Source organism: Triturus cristatus, chromosome 7 (genome assembly GCF_964204655.1).
Source record: "Triturus cristatus chromosome 7, aTriCri1.1, whole genome shotgun sequence".
In the NCBI taxonomy this organism is placed as follows: Eukaryota; Metazoa; Chordata; class Amphibia; order Caudata; family Salamandridae; genus Triturus; species Triturus cristatus.
In genome coordinates this window covers 869,340,847-869,361,752 of record NC_140590.1, presented here as the reverse complement: position 1 = coordinate 869,361,752, position 20,906 = coordinate 869,340,847, and the positions used below count along the sequence as shown (strand labels likewise).

The window sequence follows — 20,906 nt, the reverse complement described above, 5'->3', positions numbered from 1 at the left end:
TAACCAATTGCTGGAATCCCTACTCCAGCCAAGGGCTACAACTCCCTCACTTGGAGGGAGGAGCTCAGGGATGTTTTTATACCTACTCTAATTAGGATATTCTAAATCCAGCAGATGAAAGCGACAAGAGAGGGTTTAGGTGAGGGCGCAGCACAACAAAAAAATATCTGTGTAGGTAGTGATTTAAAACTAACGAGAACAAAAATCTTTCCTTTATTAAGTTGTTCTCGCTGCCAGGGTTAAAAACAGTGCACCTGCAGTATGGATTTGAAACTGCATGTGTCAGACGAAAAAACAGGTCTACATGTTTCAGCTAGGGAGACCCAAAACGGTATCACGGCTTTCGTCAGGACCTGAGATGCTGCTGCTGCACAACAAAAATGTGAATGGTGTTCAAAAAAATATATGAGATACAAAACCAGTTATCCTGTTGTTTTCAGTTCTAGGTATACTGATCGTACCTGTTAGAGAAAGATACAAAAACATAGACACCCAATAGATAAGTGGCTCTGAACATGTTTGCAAATAAATTTGTGAAAATTATGTGGGATGCTATCACCACATATCCAATGCGACTAGGATGTGTAAACAATGTAGAATTCGCTTACCTGTAGTGTATGGATAAGATACCTCACCTCTACCTGGCGAGCACAGGGAAGGGGGGCACTGCTCTGAAAGGAGGGTGAATGTAAAAGTGTCAAAAACATACTGCACAGTTGAATTGACACTACTCCTTAAAACACATTTTTGAGGAACAGACAGATCACGGAGAAACCCAGTATACGAAAAACTATGTAGAGTCAAGGGTGTACACAGACAGCTACTACCCTTAATTGAATGTTATGGTGATGGTGACGAAAAATTAAACTGCGTGGTAATAATGGAGCAGTCAGCCCATCTACGTCCACTGACTCCATAGTAGGACAACAAGTGTATTACATTGATGTTGTCTGCCAATCATTATGAGGCTTGTAATGTTAACTTGCCCTCTGTATAGGACCAATACGTCTGTTGCAGTGGTATCCCTACTAAATGTTGAACAGCTGCAGTTTTATGTTACCAGATTAGTAGATATCATTAGGAACCAAAGCCCTTCTGCTAGTACTGGTGCGGTAATGTAATGCTATAAGGAATGCAGCCTAGACCGGCATGAAGTGAGATGCTGAGTCACAAAGTTTCAAGAATTAGGATGCTCAACTGCTCTTTAGTTCAATGACCACTACTGAAGCCCAGGTGGCTGGTGACACGTGGAGATCACCTCATCTGTTGGGAGAATGACCTCCTATATAGTGAGCCTAAGTCGCCTGTGAATGAGGCAACAGGTGTGCTGGTGGTCTCGTAGTGCTACAAGGCCTTCCTACTGGGACTGGCTAATGATATAGCCCTGGCAGGGCACCTGGGGCAGGACAAGATATTTACAAGTCTTGGCTCCCACTTATATTGTCCTCAGATGAAGACAGCCTCAGATCCATTTTGCAGAACATGTGCCACAAGTCAGGCCAAATGGAAAACAGGTAAAAGGCTCAAGGCTTCCCTTAATCCCTTACCCTTTGAAAGGGTGGGCATCAACCTTATTGGATCCTTGGACCCCAAAATTGCCTTAGGAAACAGGTTTGTCCTGGTTTTGGTAGGCCATGCAACTAGATACCCAGAGGCCATCCCTCTGAAGTCTGTAACTGCACCTGCAGTGGCTAGGGCCCTGATGGGGATTTTTACCTGAGTGGGGTTCCACAATGAAGTGTTGTCTGACAGGGGCACCAACTTCATGTCAGCCTACACGAAGTCCATGTAGGAAGAGCATGGGGTAATCTATAAGTTCTCCACACCCTATAATCCTCAAATAAATGGGCTGGTTGAAAGATTCTACAAGACCCTGAAGGGCATGATTATGGACCTGCCTGAGCCCATGAGGTGGAAGTGGGATGTCCTCTTACCGTGACTGATTTTTACCTAGAGCGAGGTACTAAAAAAAGGAACGGGGTTTAGCATGTGCACTAGGTAATCTTAAGCCAATTTTCACCTGCACAAATTTCAGGTATCTACACTCACCAGTCACATCACTTGTACAACACATCTCTCATCAAAGTGCCTCCCCCCCCTTTTTGGGGAGTAGTAGGGCCTGCTAAGCATTGCAGTGCCAACCTAGCATAGTGGCTGGACCCAATGATGAGGAAGCTTTTTGTAAGAGGCTAAGGGTTCCGGTATCCTTATTTGGAATGCCGTAGGTGGACACTTGGATGATAACTACTGGACATATGCTAGCCCTGACCTAAACAAAATTGACCAAGGTTTGGTTTTGGGAATGTCAGATCTGTTGCTGTATGGTAGTTGGGTTTAGCCCATTTAAACACTCCATGGACCTCTTTTTAGAGAAACTCACAGTCTGACAAAGAAGGGGTGGAAGCAAGCTCCCAAGAAACCTCCCAAGATGTGGTTAACTACATGCTAGCCCTCAGAAACCAGATGCAATAATTCTAGAAGAAGGTTTATGATAACTTAGAAGCCAGCAAGCAGGAGGTGGAGTAAGAAGAGAAAGTGTGGGTGATGAAGCCAGCTTAGCCCAGGGCCATCCAAGACCATTGGACAGGGCCTGATGAGATGAAGTAGAGAAAGGGGAGGCCACCTACTTGGTGGAAGTCAAGACATGCAGAAATCTCTTAAAGGTACTCCATGTGAATCCCCTCAAATCACTTTACGAGATCTCTAAGGTCACAATCCTCCTGGTGACAGACGATGGAGTGGATGAGGTGAGTAAGCGTCTCCCTGAACGCCTATCCTCCAAAGAGAAATATGGGCCAGTGGAAGGTGTCAATCTCTCTCCTACTCTGACCCCAGAACAGCAGAGGGACTGTCACCCGTTGTTCGGACAGTTTGCCTTCCTGTTCTCCCTCACTCTTCGGCTTACTCACCTGTGTACTCATGGCAGGTACTGTATACCGTATGCCTGTAAAGAACAAGATTTACAGGTTGTTAGACACAGTGAGGACGAGCATTAAGAAGGAAGAATAAAAAATGCATGAGTTAGCTGTGATTGAGCACTCCAGTAGGCCCTGATCCAGCCCAGTGGTGCTGGTCCCAAACGCTGCTACATTGGGTGCCGCCCCACAACTCAGATTCTTTGTGTACTACAGGGGCTCAATTCTGTCACTAAGACTTATGCACACCCCATCTCGTGAGATGATGAACTCATTGACAGGTAGGAGGCTGCCAAGTTCCTGAGTACTTTTGACCTCACTTCAGGATGCTGGCAGATTGCCTTAACTTAAGGTGCAAACGAGAGGTCAGCATTCTCTACACCAGAGGGTCAATTTAGAGTTATGCCCTTTGGACTCAAGAATGCCCCTGCGACCTTACAGAGGCTGGTGGACAAGGTCCAATCCGAGATGGATGCCTTCAGTGCTGCTTACTTTGATGACATAGCTGTCTACAGTAGCAGTTGGAAGGACCACCTGTTTCACCTACAGAAAGTACTCCAGACTCTGCAACAGGCAGGCCGTACTATCAAGGCCACTTAGTGCGAGACAGGTTCTGTGGTGCACCTGGGACACATTGTGGGCGGGGGCAAGGCACAGCCCTTCCAGGCAAAAATAGAGATGATACAGGCCTGCGTACTCCCAAAACTCAAACAAAAGTTAGAGCCTTCCTGGTTCTCACTGGATAGTAAAGGGGGTTTGTTAAGGTATAGGGCACCATTGTTGCCACCTTAACTGAGCTGACTTCTAAGTAGCAGCCCAAGAAGGTGAGCTGGACCTTCTGGGTCCTTTGACACCCTCAAACAGGCCATGTGTACAGCCCCTGTACTCAAGGTCAATGACTTCTCCAAAGAATTCATTTACAGGCTGATGCCTCAGAGCATGGCATAGGGGCTGTGTTATCCCAGTTAACTACGGAGAGCCTAGACCAACCTGTAGCCTTCATCAGTAGGAGGTTACTTCGCAGGGAACAGAGGTGGAGTGCAATTGAAAGAAAAGCTTTTGCTGTGGTCTGTGCACTGAAGAAGCTGAGACCATACCCGTTTGGGACTCGTTTCTGAGTCCAGGCAGACCACAGGCCTCTCAGACAGCTCATTCAAATGAGGGATGAGAATCCTAAACTGTTGAAGTGGTTCATCTCCCTACAAGGAATGGACTTCATGGTGGAACACAGTCCTGGGTCGGACCACTCCAGTGTTGATGGTCTGTCCAGGTTCTTCCATCTTAGTGATGAGAACTCCTAGTGGGTTGGAAAGTTCCCTCCATTTTCAGCTGGGGTGGAGACACTTGCTAGATCTTTCAGCCTCAGTATGGTCTTCCCCAAAAGGCTTTGCCTTCCCCCTCTACTTTTTTTCTGAATTCGTTTTTGTTGGCTTTAGAACTCAGTGCACTTTACCACTGCTAACCAGTGCTAAAATGCTTGTGCTCACTCCCTAACTTGATGCAGCCCTCGCAGTTCCTTATCGGAACCAATACGGCATGAAGCAATTCAATGCAAGTCCTTGCATTACAGCCCTCTCAGCCCCTCATCGAAATCAATGCTGCGTGACTCACTTTGATGCAGGACAACCACAGAACCAGATACATACCCATTCACACATCCATACAACCACACCCACACTCCCACAACCTTACTACTACTCACACAGACATTCAGTCTCCCATACAGTGACTCATACACACTCGCCTATACACACACTAAAGCAGCTACTCACTCACCCATACAACCACTCACACACCACTCCCTCGCCCATACAGCCACTCACATAGCCACTCATTCACCCATACAGCTACTCACATAACTACTTACACATCCTTACAGCAACTGAGACACCCACTCACACACCCAAACAGTCACTCAGAGATCCACTCACGCACTAATGCATATAGTCACACAGCCACTCAGATTAGATACGTTAGAAATAGTATGAGCAATTACTAGTACATAAAGAATAGTAATTTAACTTATGCTGTAGCTTAGTATATATCTTTAAGTCTCATAAACGTTTATGAAACCTTGACAGTCCCGGGATGATGTCATCAGTTCCCATATCAGGAGTGATGTAATATGTGAAGTCATACAAATTTAATTACGGAGGCTTAAGTTATAGTTAGCTCAGGTGACTATAAAAGCTGAATTTTACTGGTTTTGTAGGAGTGAAATCTGAGCCTAACTATAATGTCCCTGTAACTTTTGTTTTTTTCCAGTGAATATATATATACACACACACACTTATACACACACACAGCATACAGTTTGCCATTTAACCATCAATACACCACCCTTCTCATTGAGAAATAAATAAAAAGAAAGTAGCGGGACGATAAAGAAAAAGAAGAAAACATGCTAAGTAAACAAATAATAAAACAGCCAAAGCTGTAAATCATGAAATGTTAATCACTCGCGTCTCTGGGTATATAAATACTGTAGTTTTTTTTTTTACTAATTAACTGATTTTGGTTCTGGGTTCCAGTGTATCTAGGTGGCCTTCACTGAAACTTCTTGTATGTAGTATTAGTGTAATAGGGGGCACCTGTGGTATTAGAACATCACTAAGTATGCGACTCAAGAGAAAGAAGGGTCTTAACGCGGGAACAACTGTTTGAGCCCATTGATTGAGGAGTGGATATTATATGTTATTACCTTATTGCAATTAGGAGTTTAAACATGGCTGACAGAAGTGCCAGGTCAAACCGGAACTCAAATCCTAAAAATTGTTGGCAATCACTTGTACACCCTAAAGCGAGAGGCAATGAATAACCAACCTAAGACGACGTTAATTCCAGACGACTGCAATAGTCAAACTAGCCAATAGGTGACGCTGCAGGCCTATGTGTCACTTGCTGGTCCTTGCGAGTACGATGGAGTACGCTACAAGTGGTAACCTTTGGATCAAGTTCAAACTGACCTTGATATGAGACTCGCTCGAGGCCAGGGCGCTGTTAAAAGGCTGATGGTGAAAATGAGAAAGGCCTCCTCCGGTAATAGAGCAAATGTGTGTAAGGTGCTTAGAAAGAATGTTCTTAATTGATGGTCTCCTAATGCACCAGACATTGTCAATAATCAGTATCGTAATCATGTAATATTAAGCAGATACCTACAATAAAAGGTTGCGAATGCTGCGTCATACCTTCAAGAGACAGTGTTGGGCGGCAGATTCCGTAGCCTGAATGCTAGATGTGTGTAGGTAGGGTATTTAAAATGATTTTCAGATCATTACGTCGTGAGTGCAGTACTTGTCTACTCCCGGAACAAGAAAACACATTGATATTAACTTTAAAGCACGACTATTAATCGTAGAACGCCCCCCCCCCCTCCTTTTTTTGTGGGGGGCCATTTGCTTATGTGAAAATGATTGGTGTGGAGTGACATCATTAGGGGTCCAATAAGGGGATTGGTTGGTCAGCGTGTGTGTCACCCTGGTATTCGCCGTTACATCTGTGGGTGCTGTGCTGTGAGTGGTCAGTTCAGTGGGGCCTCACTTGGATTAGATGGGTGTGTTATTGAGTATTTATTGTATTGTGATTTGATGGAATCTGCCAATTATTTCAATTCGAAGTTTACAATTTCCCTCTTGCATTGTCTAAGGAGCAAAGATGAAATTCTTTAAGAAAATAAGAACTATTTTTAGAAACAATGTGAGAATATCTGTCCATGAGGTTATGGGGGCCCCTCCAGATGGAACAACCGCACATTATATGACCACCAATATCACGTCACACACTTGTATTTTTATCAATGGAATAACACAGTGAACGAAGGGTTTTTGCAATTTCCCCCCACATAGTACGTTTCATTCTAGAATAACGGAGAACTGTTGGGCCTGGTCCTTCCTGTAGGGGCACCCCAGATTTTTGCCACCTTCTGCCTTGTTTTGCTGAGCCCGCTTTTGTTGGCTTTTACGACTGAGCACTTATTTCCTGCTAACCAGCGATAAAGTGCTTCTGCTCTCCCATAAAAACACGGTAAAGTTGGGCAAAACCTGATTTGAGTATTTCATATACTTGGAAGTCCCTAGTATATGGCACTGCATGTACCCAGGGACTATACATTGAATTCTGCTAGTGGGCCACAGCACTCCTAGTGTCACCCACTTAAACAGCCTCTTAAAAATGTCTCAGACCTGCCACTGCAGCCTGTAGTGCAGTTTTAATCTGCCATTTTGATCTGTCAATATAAAACTTTTGCCAGCCTTCCTTGTTAACACTTATAAGTCACCCATAAGGTAGGCTCTAAGCACACATAGGGCAGGGTGCATGATATTTAAAAGGTAGGGTGTTTTACATGTCCTAGCAGTGAAAAACTCCTAAATTCGTTTTTCGCTGATGTATTTAGGCCTATCTCTCCCACAGCTAACTGGGTTGCCCCATTGCACTTAAGTGCTAAATTCAGATTGGAAGAACATATAGATATGCTGTTTACACTCACATTGAATTGTAATTTAAAATCCTCTTCAATGGTTGCATTTTAGATAACACGCTTCTAGAAAGTTGGCATTTGCTTGCACTAAAGCTTTTGAGGCCTTTAGGGCACAAGGGAGAGGTGTCGCGCAGCGGCCAGGGTGCCTGACTCAGGAACTCAGGGCTCATGGTTTGATTCCCAGCTCCAGTGGCAGCTCAGCATCGTGTGACTCTGGGCAATAACACACTTAATCTTCCCGACGCCCCCCAGCGCCTTGACATCCTTACGGGTGAGTAGTTCGCGTTTTACAAATACCGGATGGATGGATGCCTTCCTAAGAGTTTCCAGCTGCATTAGCCTTTTAATGGTTCCCCCCCTAAAAAAAATGTGCATTGGGCCCAGACAGTTAATAGTTTGCTCTGTTTACAGATGGTAGGAAAACTTCCTGGCAGGCTGGATGGAGATAACACCAGGCAGGTGTTATCCCCATCCAGACAAATTCCCACTAGACAGTTTGGATACAGGACCAGTGGAAGGAGAAGAACTGACCATAACCTGTTTTGGGGTTAAGTCATTATAACCCCCACCCCCCCCCCACAAAGGAAGGTATTAGATATAATAATGAGGACCTTCAGAATCACTCATCAGAGCACTCCTGAACCTGTGGAAGATTCAGAAGACTATCCTGCTGCCAGAGGTACTGCCTTGCTGCTTGAAGGACTGCCATTCTGTCTGAAGAAGACGATTGGACCTGCTTGCATTGATCCCAGGCTACCCAAGTGACTCTAATGGTGGGTTGGCTGAACTACTGTGTATTTTTGTGTATTGTATGTATGAGCTACAAGGACACAACAAGCTTCCAGAGGCCTCCATACATCTACCCAGCATTAACTGAACCTCCTGCTAGTCTCTGCTAGAGTGAGTACTGATTCCCTAAGAGGATAATTTCCTGGAACCCTGTATGTCATTAGTGAGAGCTCCTCCTGGAGTCAAAGATGAAAATCCTGAAGTTTGGGCTCCTTTTGCCTGCTAATTTCCCATTTATGCCAAAACTCTTGAAGCCCTGGTGAGATCTCGTAGAAATCTGGCTCTTTATGTGATATATCAATAACCTGATATAGAGTAAAGAGTCCAGGGGTTCCCTTACTAGTGGGCAGGGCTTGCTATGCAATCGTAAAGTGCTCTATAGGGCGTAGTGTTGTCAAGCAGTCTTAGGCTTAACTCAGAGGGGTGTAAGACACTTGCAAATACACACAATGATCAATAAAGTACAACATGACTCAAGAAGGAGATCCACACCAATTTTAAAAAACAGCAAGTATCTTTATATATGTTTAGACATCGGAGAAAAATCATTCAGGAGAGTACATTTTCAAACATAAATAAATAAGTGGACACTGCAATTTCTGAGTTCTGCAATGTTATCCAATGGAAGGATGGACAAGTTATGCAAACAGGTACAGTACAGCAACTTACAAGACCAATCTCCAGGAGTTAATATGAATGGTAGGCGAGGTCAAAGGAACCTGCGCCTCATGGGAACAGTCCAGCCCGAATTGCCAAGCCAGGTCCTCCCTGGACTGGAACCAAGCATCCTAGGACCGGTTTCGGGGTTTCACCCCTCTTCAGCCAGGATAGTGTTAAGAACGGTCCTCTCCAAACACCAGATGGACTCAGGTAAGAGAAACAGCAATTCTTTATTGAATTAAGTTATCCTGCGTGGAAAGCGATGCTCACCCTAGGCCAGCCAGTTATCAACTGCCTAGCTCAGAATCCACCTCTCCTAGGTCGAACGTGGAATGCACTGAACACAGCGCTCCACACTCCACGCTGGGAGGGTCCTTAACATAACATGCCTAGGAGAAGATTATAACACATCCTCTTCTCTTACACAAATAGATGAAAACAAAAACTGAAGAAGATAACTGAAAGTAAGAATGTGAAGATTAGAAAATGATAAGAGAAAGAATGAAAGAAGTATGAGAGAAAGAATGAAAGAAGTACATAACATTCAGATATATATTTTTTTTAAATTACATGGTACGAGTAATGCAATAATTACTTAACACTTTGGAGAAGAACTCAAAGATACACTTAATCAAACCTAAAATATGAACCATCAGTTACATATGTAATCTCTCAAATAACCTGGAGGATGGCGACCTCTCACATGCCTCACTTCTCTTGCAACCGGAACTATTGATTCAGCCTCATCCAAAGAGACAGAGGCATCACCACCCCCTCGTCTTCCCACATGAGTGGAACCACTGTCAAGAGAACTGCTCAACAAATCAGGGTCAGACATAGATAGGAAAGTGTTGCTACAATCAGTGACTTGACCTTCCTTACTGACATTGTCACTAATACTACCCTTCTGGTACAGTGCCACACGTCTATAATTCCACTTGTCTCCATTGTCCAAAACCACACCATAAGGTAAGGTGTGTTTGACCTTGTAAGGACCTAAAAACTTTGAAGACCGAGCACCTGGTCTACCACTGCATACTTTTACCAAATCACCAGAGGAAATATGTTTCCCAGATTTCTTCTCCGTGCACCCCCCATGTTGAGAAGAGGAGGATGAACTACTACTGGGTGCAGAATCCCTCAACACAATCTCTTTAAACCATGTGGGAACCAGTTTGGTGTTGGGAAGTCTACCAACCATTCCATTGCCTTGCGGATTGTAAAGGGAGGTGCGAAAATGTTTGATGCCAAAGGACCCCAAAAATTTCTGCATCTCATCAGACGTCAGCTGAGTACCATTGTCCGTTATCAAAATTGAGGGTATACCTTCCTCCCTACATATTTCCTTTAAAATGTTGATAGTAGTTGATGTGGTGATATCTTTCAGGAACTTAACTATCAACCACTTTGAATGGACATCAACCACTACCAAGCCAAAATGTAAACTCTCCTTCAATTCATTCATGGGTCCAATAAAGTCTAAGCAAATGCTATGCCATGGTTGACCTGGATCTGTTATGTGTCCTACGGAGGCTTGGACACCCACTTTCAAACGTTTGTCACTCTCCTTACAAACCTCACAATGGGCAACTACAGAATCTACATCTGAGTCCATACCGGGCCACCACCAATTCACTCTCAATCTTTTTTTTGTTCTTGTTTGGCCCAGATGCCCTTCATGAGCCAAGCTGATTAGGTTATGTCTTAACGCCACAGGTGGAATAAACAATTCCCCTCGCATGATTACTACATCTCCACATACAGATAACTCATCCAGGATCTTTACATAAGGTCTAGTGGAGTGAGAGACTGAGCTTTCTCTTCTACCACCTAAGAGAATCAAGCGTTTTAGTTCTAACATAGAATTATTTGATGACATTTCCCTTATCCAATCTGCCTTTGTAATGGCTTGAGATTCAACCACACTCAATACATCTTGTACTGATGCTACAGCCCCTTCGCTTTGTTTCTTTAAAACGGCAGTTTTATCAACAGTCTCCCAATCAAGAGATAATCTCGATAAGCAGTCGGCTTGTACATTTCTCCAACCTTGAATGTAAACCACATCATAGCAATACTCTTGAAGGCGAGAGGCTAATCTAGCCAGCCTTGCCGAACACTTATTTGTACCCCCTGGTAACAGCACCTTGATGAGAGGTTTGTGATCTGATTTGAGTGTGAATCTGGAACCCCATAAATAGGTTCTAAAGTATTCACACCCCCAGGCAGCCGCCAAAGTTTCACGTTCTATCACTGAATAATTTTTCTCGGAATCAGTCAATGTTCTGGATGCAAATGCCACCGTTTTCTCATGACCATTATTTAATTGAGCCAAAACTGCTCCAAGACCTGTGGCACTGGCATCTACAGTGAGTACTGATTGGCGTTTGGTGTTAAAAGGAGTGAGAATGCCTGCTTCACAAATACTTTTCTTAACATCCTCAAAGCATGTCTGATGAGACGTGCTCCACACAAAAGCGACACCCTTCTTTAAGAGGGATCTCATAGCAACAGTTTTGGTCGAAAAATCCTTAACGAACTTTGAGTAATACTCTATAAGTCCTAAGAAGGACCTCAGCTTGTCCTTATCCGAAGGAATAGGGGCCAAGTGAATAGCATCCAACAAATTTTGTTTGGGTTTTACTCCCTGGTCCGAAATTTCATACCCCAGGTAGTCAACCTTATCAACAAAGATTTTGCATTTCTCACGTCTGAGAGTTAAACCAGAGTCTCTTATTTTGAGTAAAGTTTCTCTAAGCGTATGATTATGTTGATCAAGAGTGTCTCCAAAAATAAGGATGTCATCTTGAAAAAAGACAATGTTATTAACATCCTTAAACAGTACATTCATCACTCTCTGAAAAATGCAGGCAGCCGAACAGAGGCCAAACGGCATCCTAGTACACTGAAAAATACCATCCATGGTGATAAAGGCTGTGAGTGGCTTGGACTCATTATGTAACTTGATTTGATGATACGCATTTTTTAGATCTAATTTCGAAAAGAACTTACCCCCACTCAAAGCCAGAATCAACTCATTGATATTCGGTAGAGGAAAGGTGTCTACGACTACATTTTGGTTAAGTGACCTAAGGTCAATGCAGAATCTAAATTTTCCGTCTGATTTTTCAGTGATGACGACCGGAGAAACCCACATGGAGCTCTCCACAGGTTCTATTACCCCCGAAGAAACCATATCTTTCAACATTTCCTTAACTGCTTCCCTGGCCACTAAGGGTGTCCTGCGCACCTTATGTTGAACAGGAATAGCATTGGATTTCAGAATTATTTTATGTACATAACCTTTAAAGCAGCCTAATTCCTCTCTGAATACATCCTTCACCTCTTCTAAAATTTTCCCTAGAGATGGGTTGTCAATCACCATCACCTGAGTGGGAGCTCTGGGATTAACTATGATCGAAAGATCATATTGGTGCATCCACCCTAAGATAGGTGGTCCTTCTGTGGCAACATATACTTTTCCTTGTATGGATCTGCCCTCAAATTCTATCGTGGAATTCATGTATCCCAACAAATTTATTGTTTCACCTTGGTAACCCCCAGGATTAATATCTTTGGGTAATAACACAACATTTGCCCATGACATATCAAATATGTCTTTTGGTATGATCGTGTACATGGACCCACAGTCTACCATTAATTGCACTGGTTTCCCATTTATCAGAAAGTCTGCTTTAGGTCTATTCTTTCTACCTATATGGTCATCGACACTTAGAATATTGTCAGCAGGATCATCCACACTTAAAATTGTATCCACCTGCTGAATGGGTGTACTGACTACGCACGAAGGATCTGTGTAATGAGAAAAAATGTTAGAATTACCGTCAATTGTGGCCACCCTCTGTTTAAACGATTGCTTACACATATTTGCAAAGTGGCCCTTACGTCCACATTTCTTGCAACCTTACCCTATTGCCGGATATCTAGTATAATCCGCATTATGAAATGAACTACCACATCTGTAACACAATCTGATTTGTTGTCTACCTCTTTGTGGCATTTTACCTGACCTAAACACAGCTGCAACATCTGAATCATCTCTAGACACACTCGTAACACTATCTGAAATGTTTTCTTGTTTTTTCTTTAGCTCTCGCATACAGTATTGAGACTGTTCAAGAACTTTTGCAATGTCAATGGCATCTTTCAACGAGGGATTCTTTGCAGCCCAAAGCCGTTCCTGTGTTTTCTTGCATTTACATTGCACTATCAACTGATCACGAACAAGTTCGTCAGTCATTGCACCAAATTTGCACTTTAGGGAAAGTTCACGAAGTTTGGATACAAAGTCATCAACTGATTGATTCTCTTCTTGTCTATGCGTGTAAAAGTGATAACGATTCATGACTATATTGACTTCTTTGGCAAACCTTGTTTCAAGACGTTTCTTAGCTTCCACATACACATCTTCAATAGCGTTCCCATTAGGTAAAGTAGCAGGTGGAAGGTATTTAAAAATACGTTGACCCTCTTTGCCCAAATTATTTAACAAAAGTGCTCTTTTCCTTGCTGCACTAAACTTGGAACCATCAAGAGCATCAATGTAATTTTCAAACATAGGTAGCCAATCTTCCCATTCAATAGATAAAGGTCCTGACGATGCTAGGAAGACGGGAGGTGAAAGGATTGAGCTCTGTGATTCCATCGCCACTGTGACTGTGTGAAATCAATGTGAATGCTTGATCAGCCACAAGATACTTGATCAGCCACAAGAAAGAAGGGCTCCGAGCTCACATGCACACCGCACTGTTTAAAATAAAGAAAGCGCTAAATTTTATGCTTTCAGAAGTTTATTAAGGCAATGTGTACCTCTGATCTTTGCTTGCGCGTTGAGCGATCGGGTGCCGAGTCCGTGTAAAGGTCATAAGAAGACAGCCGTAATAACAGCTGATGCAAAGCTGTGAAAATACTTTAATAAGATGGCCGCCAACGTCGTGGTGACGTGCTATCTGAAGGAAGTAGGGCTTGTCCGGTAAACGTGAGCAGCGTACCAGCCTTCTTTCTTTCTAAAGTTGGTTGAGCACAAGATATTGTTACGTCGGGTGGAATCTCGCGCGCTGTTGAGCTCGTGAGTAAGCAATGGCTCGAGCGTCGGCCTCGCGCTCAAAACCAACAGTCCAGCATATCACAGCCAACAAGGAATTCTCGCCATCTACACACGGCCCACCTCCTGAAGAAGAGAGATTGAAGCCCCAATTGCAGCGCCGAAATCCTACAGACAGCAATCTACTTCACAGTTCACACCGCGTGGGTCTTGAGCCGCTACCACTGCAGGAACGCTGGCCAACTCGTCACCAATGTTAAGAACGGTCCTCTCCAAACACCAGATGGACTCAGGTAAGAGAAACAGCAATTCTTTATTGAATTAAGTTATCCTGCGTGGAAAGCGATGCTCACCCTAGGCCAGCCAGTTATCAACTGCCTAGCTCAGAATCCACCACTCCTAGGTCGAACGTGGAATGCACTGAACACAGCGCTCCACACTCCACGCTGGGAGGCTCCTTAACATAACATGCCTAGGAGAAGATTACAACAGATAGCTTGTTGGCAGGATATGCTCAGACGTGAGTCCCTTGCTCACTTTGCCACTGGATTCAAGCAAGCCTGGCTGAAGATGGCTGAAATGCCAGAAACCGGTCCTAGGAAGCTTGTTTCCTGTCCAGGGAAGACATGGCTTGGCAGTTCGGGCTGGACTGTTCCCATGAGGCACAGGGTCAGACTGATTTGCATATGGCCATGTCTGAACTGGGGTGGCAGAGTGGGCTAAAGAACGGTGATGGATTAAACCCAGATCAGTTGACAGGGGGTGAGTGCTTGCAATGTTCAACACTCCGTCCATCATTTCCTTTGGTTTTGGTTTGTTCGCCATAAGTTGGCAGGGTATGCTCAGACGTGAGTCCCTTGCTCACTTTGCCACTGGATTCAAGCAAGCCTGGCTGAAGATGGCTGAAATGCCAGAAACCGGTCCTAGGCAGCTTGTTTCCGGTCCAGGGAAGACATGGCTTGGCAGTTCGGGCTGGACTGTTCCCATGAGGCACAGGGTCAGACTGATTTGCATATGGCCATGTCTGAACTGGGGTGGCAGAGTGGGCTAAAGAACGGTGATGGATTAAACCCAGATCAGTTGACTGGGGGTGAGTGCTTGCAATGTTCAACACTCCGTCCATCATTTCCTTTGGTTGAGGTCAAAGGAACCACCAACAGAACACCACCAGCGGCATGAGAGCGGCCAGGAGCAGGTTGCAAAACAGCGTCGGTAGCCCAATGTATTTCGACTGCGAAAAGAGGCTGAAGGCATTGGCCAGCGGCCAGTCGGGCTGAACCAGCAAAGGGGTTCAAGACAAGTGATGCTCATAGATGGGGGGACACCTTTGGTCCTCTTCTCCAAGGCCCAGGGGGTGGAGTGCAGGACAGTGCTTAATTTGTAAAATATTAAGTGTCAGGGCTCTGACTGGGAGGCCACTGCAGCTTGCACCACCCATCGCCCTTGTCATTGCTGCCAAAACAACTACTAACCATCTCTCTCGCATGTATATGCGACAGTTCAGATTATTCCAGGTCCCCAAAGCTAAAGGAATGGTTAAGGAGGCAGGTATTAACAATTTTTGAATGTATATTGTTTTCCTAAACAACGGTTATACTGCTCATCTCTAAATTACATGAGCATGTGGCAGACTGCCCTAGGTGTGGAGCTGACAATTAGGTGCCGGTGCCGAGCACCGGAAACCAATTAAGTGCCGGTGCTCAGCACCGGAAAGCACCGGCTCAAATTAAGCACTGGTGCAGGGGTGTCGTTAGGCGTCTGATTTTTCCTTACCAGAGCTGCCGCGGGTTGAGGGGGGCCTGCGTGCAGAGTCTGAAGGCGACATGGGGGAGACCAGGACAGGTGAAACCATGATGTACACAAGCTCTGGAGGGCTGGGGGATCTTGTTGACACCAGTGGACCACTTCAACTCAGGCCGGAGGCGATGGGTGCAGTGGTGACTATGGGTGTCGGGTTTTGGTGTTTCTGGAGGCCTCAGTCTTCTCTTTTGGAGTTTCTTCAGGACAGGTTCGCTGCTCATGGGAGGTCTTGGTCTTTATCAAAGACAGGCAGTTATCCCAAGGTTCCGGAGTCAACAGCTGCAGGACAAGTCAATTTTGGCGCAGTTTTTGACGAGGTATGCAGACAGGTTAGCACCAAGTCAGCTGCTTCTTCTCTCCTCTTAAGCTTCTGCAGCTCTTTGGTGTCCTCTCTCTTCTTAGGTCATCAGGATCTGCCTCTCTGGTGCCAGAAACTCCCATAAATACTGAATTTAGGGGTGCTTGGAGAGCTTAGGGCATTAGCCATTGGGCTACTGACCCTTGTGGTCACTACCCCCCTATATGACCACTTCCTGTGGGAAGTGGACATAACCCTGTACCAGAATTCTTAGATATGCCATCACAAAGATGGCTATCTCTGAAATTTCATGTTCACCTCGCAGTTAGCCCAACTTAGGGGTGGTACTAGCCTGAGGGTAGCATGCCTACCAGACTAGTTAATTTCCCCCCCTGTCTAGGTGCTAACTGGGCTCTAGACAGGAGAGAGGCTTCCTCTCCTGTGAGGGAAGCCAGATTTGCATTTCAAAGATGGCGGCTCCTTTGAAGCTTGTCAGGCTTTTGTTCCTGATCTCCTGGGAGCAAAAGGCTCTCACCCAAGGAGGTCAAAAACTTGTCTCGAGTGGCAGGCTGACAGAATCCAGTCAGCAAGCACACCAGAGACTGGTAGGTTTCCAGTGGATACCTTTAAGGTACCCACTGAGTGCATGCTTTGATAAATCCAACACTGGCATCAGTGTGGATGTATCAAGACAAGATGTTTGGTACCAAACATCCCTATTTTCAGTGAAACCATCATGTATCTGGGGAACTAATTTTCACCAGTGTCCAATACATGGTTTAACATGGCTTCCCTGGTCACCTGCTCTAGCAGCAGTAGGACTGACCAGCACTGGGGCATATCTGATCATGCAAATATGTCCTCACATATAAAACTAAGCACCCTGTCTTAGGGCTGTCGGCCTGCCGTAGGTGTGACTTACAAATATCATATGCAGTGGTAGGGGACATGGCATACAGGGATGTGTGACAGGTCATGTTTTTACTTTTGTCTGCACCAAGACACCCAGCCTGCAATGGAAGTCATGCATGTGTTTGGTGAGGGGTCCCTTAGGATGGCACAATTTGAGCTGCAGCCCTTAGGGACCTTCTTTAGTAACTCAGGCCCGAGGTACCAGGGTATCATTTACTAGGTACTTACAGAGGATGCTAAAGGTTTTGCCAATTAGGTGAACATTTGCACAGTTTTGGGAAACAGCTTTGGCTTTGGGTACCTAGTTCGCAGGAACTCAGTGCACTTTCAGTCAAAATCCCATCATGTACCAGGCAAAAAGTGGGGGCAATCATGTCAAAAAGGGGCACTTTCCTAGAGACCTGTTCTTCTCACCAACAGCGACCATCATTGATGACCGGCAATGCAAGACCTGTACTTCATGTCAACAATCGCCGTCCATGACAATCAACCAAAGCAAAGCTCCAGTGACGACTAAATCTTTGTGCTACAGTAGCAAACATCTGTGAAGCTCCCTCCTCACTGCCTACTCCAGTGCGTGCCGAGCTGGTCCCTGTATCCGTCCGCACTCCATCATAGTTGGCATGAACTTGAGACTTTCACTCACTCCAGAGCGACCAGATAACGGTTACTGACACTTTCTGATTCTCAGTGCTATTTTCACTAAAAACTTTAAAATTCAATATATTTGGTTCCTCTAATTGGATTTTTGTCATTCTGGTATCATTGTATTTAATAGAATTGACTCTATTTTCCCAAACTCTTTGGGGATTTTTCTTGTGTTGTGTTTTTCACATTATCACTGTTTGTATGCTGCATTAATACTTAACACATTGCTTATAAGTTAAACCTGATTACTTCTATGCCAAGCTACAAGAGAGTTAAGCGCAAGTTAATTTAGTGACTTTCGAGGTTCGCCCTGACAAGGATTGTGGTTGTTGCCTGAGCATGGCTTCCATCCCTCTCAACAAATAATCCAATTTCTTACAAGAACCTATGGTCAGTGTTGTATACAATAAAGCCCCCACCAAAACTTGATCAATATAAGTCTGTGAATGCATGGGAATGTGTGGCACATGCTAAACCGAAGCAAAATGATGAAACTCGAGTGGGAAAGAAGGTCCTTAGTTGGATGGAGGCAAAGTGGGAAACACAGCAGCGGAAACGGAGAGGAAATGTGTCCTATTTATATTGTTCTACGATAGCAAAGGGAAGAACAGAGAGAAATAAATCACAAGAGGGAGGGGGGGCTGAAGAGAAAAAGGATGAGAGCAATAGTGACACAGATAATGACTTTTGGGATGATTTGCTAACGTCTAGACCACCTCCATACAATGTTGTTCATCAGGTTGCCAGAAACCAACAGCCACTATTTGGAGCAATAAGAGGAGGAAGAAAATGGGGTACAGGGGCAAGCGCACCTGTTGATTAGAGTTCCCCAGAGGGATCCCTTGTCACTACAGATTCATTATTAAGACCCATTAGTACAACTGTTACCATTACCATGCCAGGTGCATCTGTGGTCACCACTCACCTTAGAACATCTGATACCGGTACTACCCTAGGTTTGGGAGCACAACCTCATACAGGAGGAGACCCTTCTTTAAAACGTACAAGATATTGGTGCGGAGGCAGATCCAGAGTTGCAAATTCAAGAAAAGGAGATATCTCCTAGAGAATTGGATGTTTTAAGACTAAAGGCAGAATTTGAGGAGCTTGCCAAGCGAAATCTTGAATTAGGATCCATACATGGGTAGAATTATGTTTTTGAGTAGGGAATCTGTGAGACAGGTTTGTGAAACTCACAAAAAGCTGTAGGAACTGGATATAGAGTTTGGAGTTGATTTGAATAAAATTCAGGCATTAAAGAAGAATTTTAGAATGTTCATGAATGAAGAAACTGTAAAGAATATGAGGATACAAGGTTTGAAACTACATTAGGGCATTCGTAGAATGCATCAGAAAGTGGGGAAACACCAAAAGCAAAAGGATCAATGGTCAAAAAGGAAAATAAATAGAAAAAAGAAGGAAGATACAGATGGACTAGAAGTGGAAACTAGTAAGAGTGATATGGAGTATCCAGTATATCCATTGAGAGAAATGCATGGAGGTGGATATGTGCACATGCCCTGGAGTTGTGATGATTTTTCCACATTACAAATCAGTTTTCCAAAATTGCAGGAGAATCCCGACCTATGGTACCTATTGGAGAGGTTTGCAACAATTTTGAAAGTGCTTTGGAGATCTTAAATGACTTGGATATTATATACTGAACTGCTGAGAAACGCTCCGACTCATGTGCCCGCTCCTATTTTTATATAAAAGGAAAGTTATGCAGAAAGAGTTAGATTAGCATAAAATAATCAGAACTACCCAAGAGTCCAAAGAGTATGTGCATGCTTCTTATGATAGGTTGATGCAAGTTTTGAGACAGCATAGTGTCTTCAAGAAACAGAAAGGGAAAATCTTAGTGGTTTCTCGCCACAGTTTGTTCTTAATTTGGACCAGTATATTAACTCCCACCTGCAGGAGCATGTGATTTGTTGGCAGTCAAAGTCTTTGGACAAAAAGCTGCACAATGTGAAGTATTGCAGTGATGACTTGGAGGCGAAACAGAAAACAGATTAGGGGAAATACATGTTGGCACAAGCTAAAGTGGTGCACAGGTGGTGTCAGATGGTCCATAAGCAGTGGGTACAGAGATGAATCCCGTTCCCGGAGTCGGTTCAGGAATGCAGTGAGTTGGTTACCAGTGGTTTTCATTATGTTGGTGGTCTGGCTTCATTTCTTGCAGTCAGTACTATAGCATTTGTGTGAAAAACTTAGCCATGTGACCAATCATATTGCTGGAGCAGAGTTTTCATTTAGAAAATTCAGGGGCTTTTTGAAGCTCTAGTATGTCTATGCGTTTTATTAATTATTAATAAATAACAAATTAATTATTTGTCTTGTGCAAGTGTGTTTTAATTAATCAATTCGTTTGTCTTAACATAAGAGAAAGTTACACGAGGGTTAGCATGTGTGTGCTGTTTCTGTTTTCTAAAAAAATAACGTGCAAGTTTTCATGTTTAAACGTTGCTGTGTGCTGTTTATTTTGAGCACAAAACGCTGTCTGAATTAATGCTTTTTTATGTTGCAAAAGCTAGATAAATGCATACACATAAGGGTATTAGTGGGGTTAACACTGTTTAATCACTATGCTGTAGTAACGTTGTTTTTATTTCTTTTAATTGAGATGGTCTATTGTGGCCTATGGAGGCCTAGTCCATGATGGCTGTTTTGGTGAGCCTGGCCTCGAGTGAATATGTGAAAACTGAGACGAGGGAGACCCCTGCTGGAAATGGTCTTGAAGATAACTGACCATGGTCCTTGTTTGCTGGTTTGAAAAACTTTCCATGAGGACAGCAGCAGTTTTTGGGAGTTCTCCAAGAGAAGTGAAAGTGTCCTTGGCAATCTTGGAAAACAAAGGAGCCTTAGAGGGAAACTATGAACTGTGGCTCGATGGCCGAGGAGAAGCAGGATAAATGTGATACATGTTTTATTTTCTTGGTTCCTGTTCCGTAGTTCCGTCCTGTGACTTTTCCTGAGCGGAGATTTTCAGATGTTGCAATGTTACATTTCTTCCTTCTCGCTCTGCTCAGTGATTCAGTGTATTTTGCAAACTTTATGTGTGTTTCCATTGTAATTTTTACTATAAAAATGTTAGCCTAGGGAGGGCTTTTTGCCACTTGCCATTTTGCCTTTGCCGCGTGAACCTGCGTTGCTGAGGATCGATGCTGAAGGGACTTTGTCTTGAGAGACTTTTACCGAGAGACCTGTCCTGACCCGTTCTGACACTTAGTTAGAATAGGTAACTATGAGAACTGATTTATTCTGATTGATTTTCTTTGACTAATTTAGATAAAGCAATATAATTTTTAAACATGGTGTTGAATATTCTTCCTTGTCAAT

At 44.0% G+C, this 20,906-nt stretch overlaps 1 long non-coding RNA gene across 1 annotated transcript in view; it reads left to right on the top strand.

Annotated features, from left to right (window-relative positions):
• Window positions 1-20,660, top strand: part of LOC146810793 (uncharacterized) — a 52,263-nt gene extending 31,603 nt beyond the window's left edge. Inside the window, exon 3 of the long non-coding RNA XR_014965732.1 lies at window positions 20,191-20,660. This is a non-coding gene — a long non-coding RNA (uncharacterized LOC146810793). The remainder of the gene's footprint in view (window positions 1-20,190) is intronic.
• Window positions 20,661-20,906: the final 246 nt, after the last annotated feature.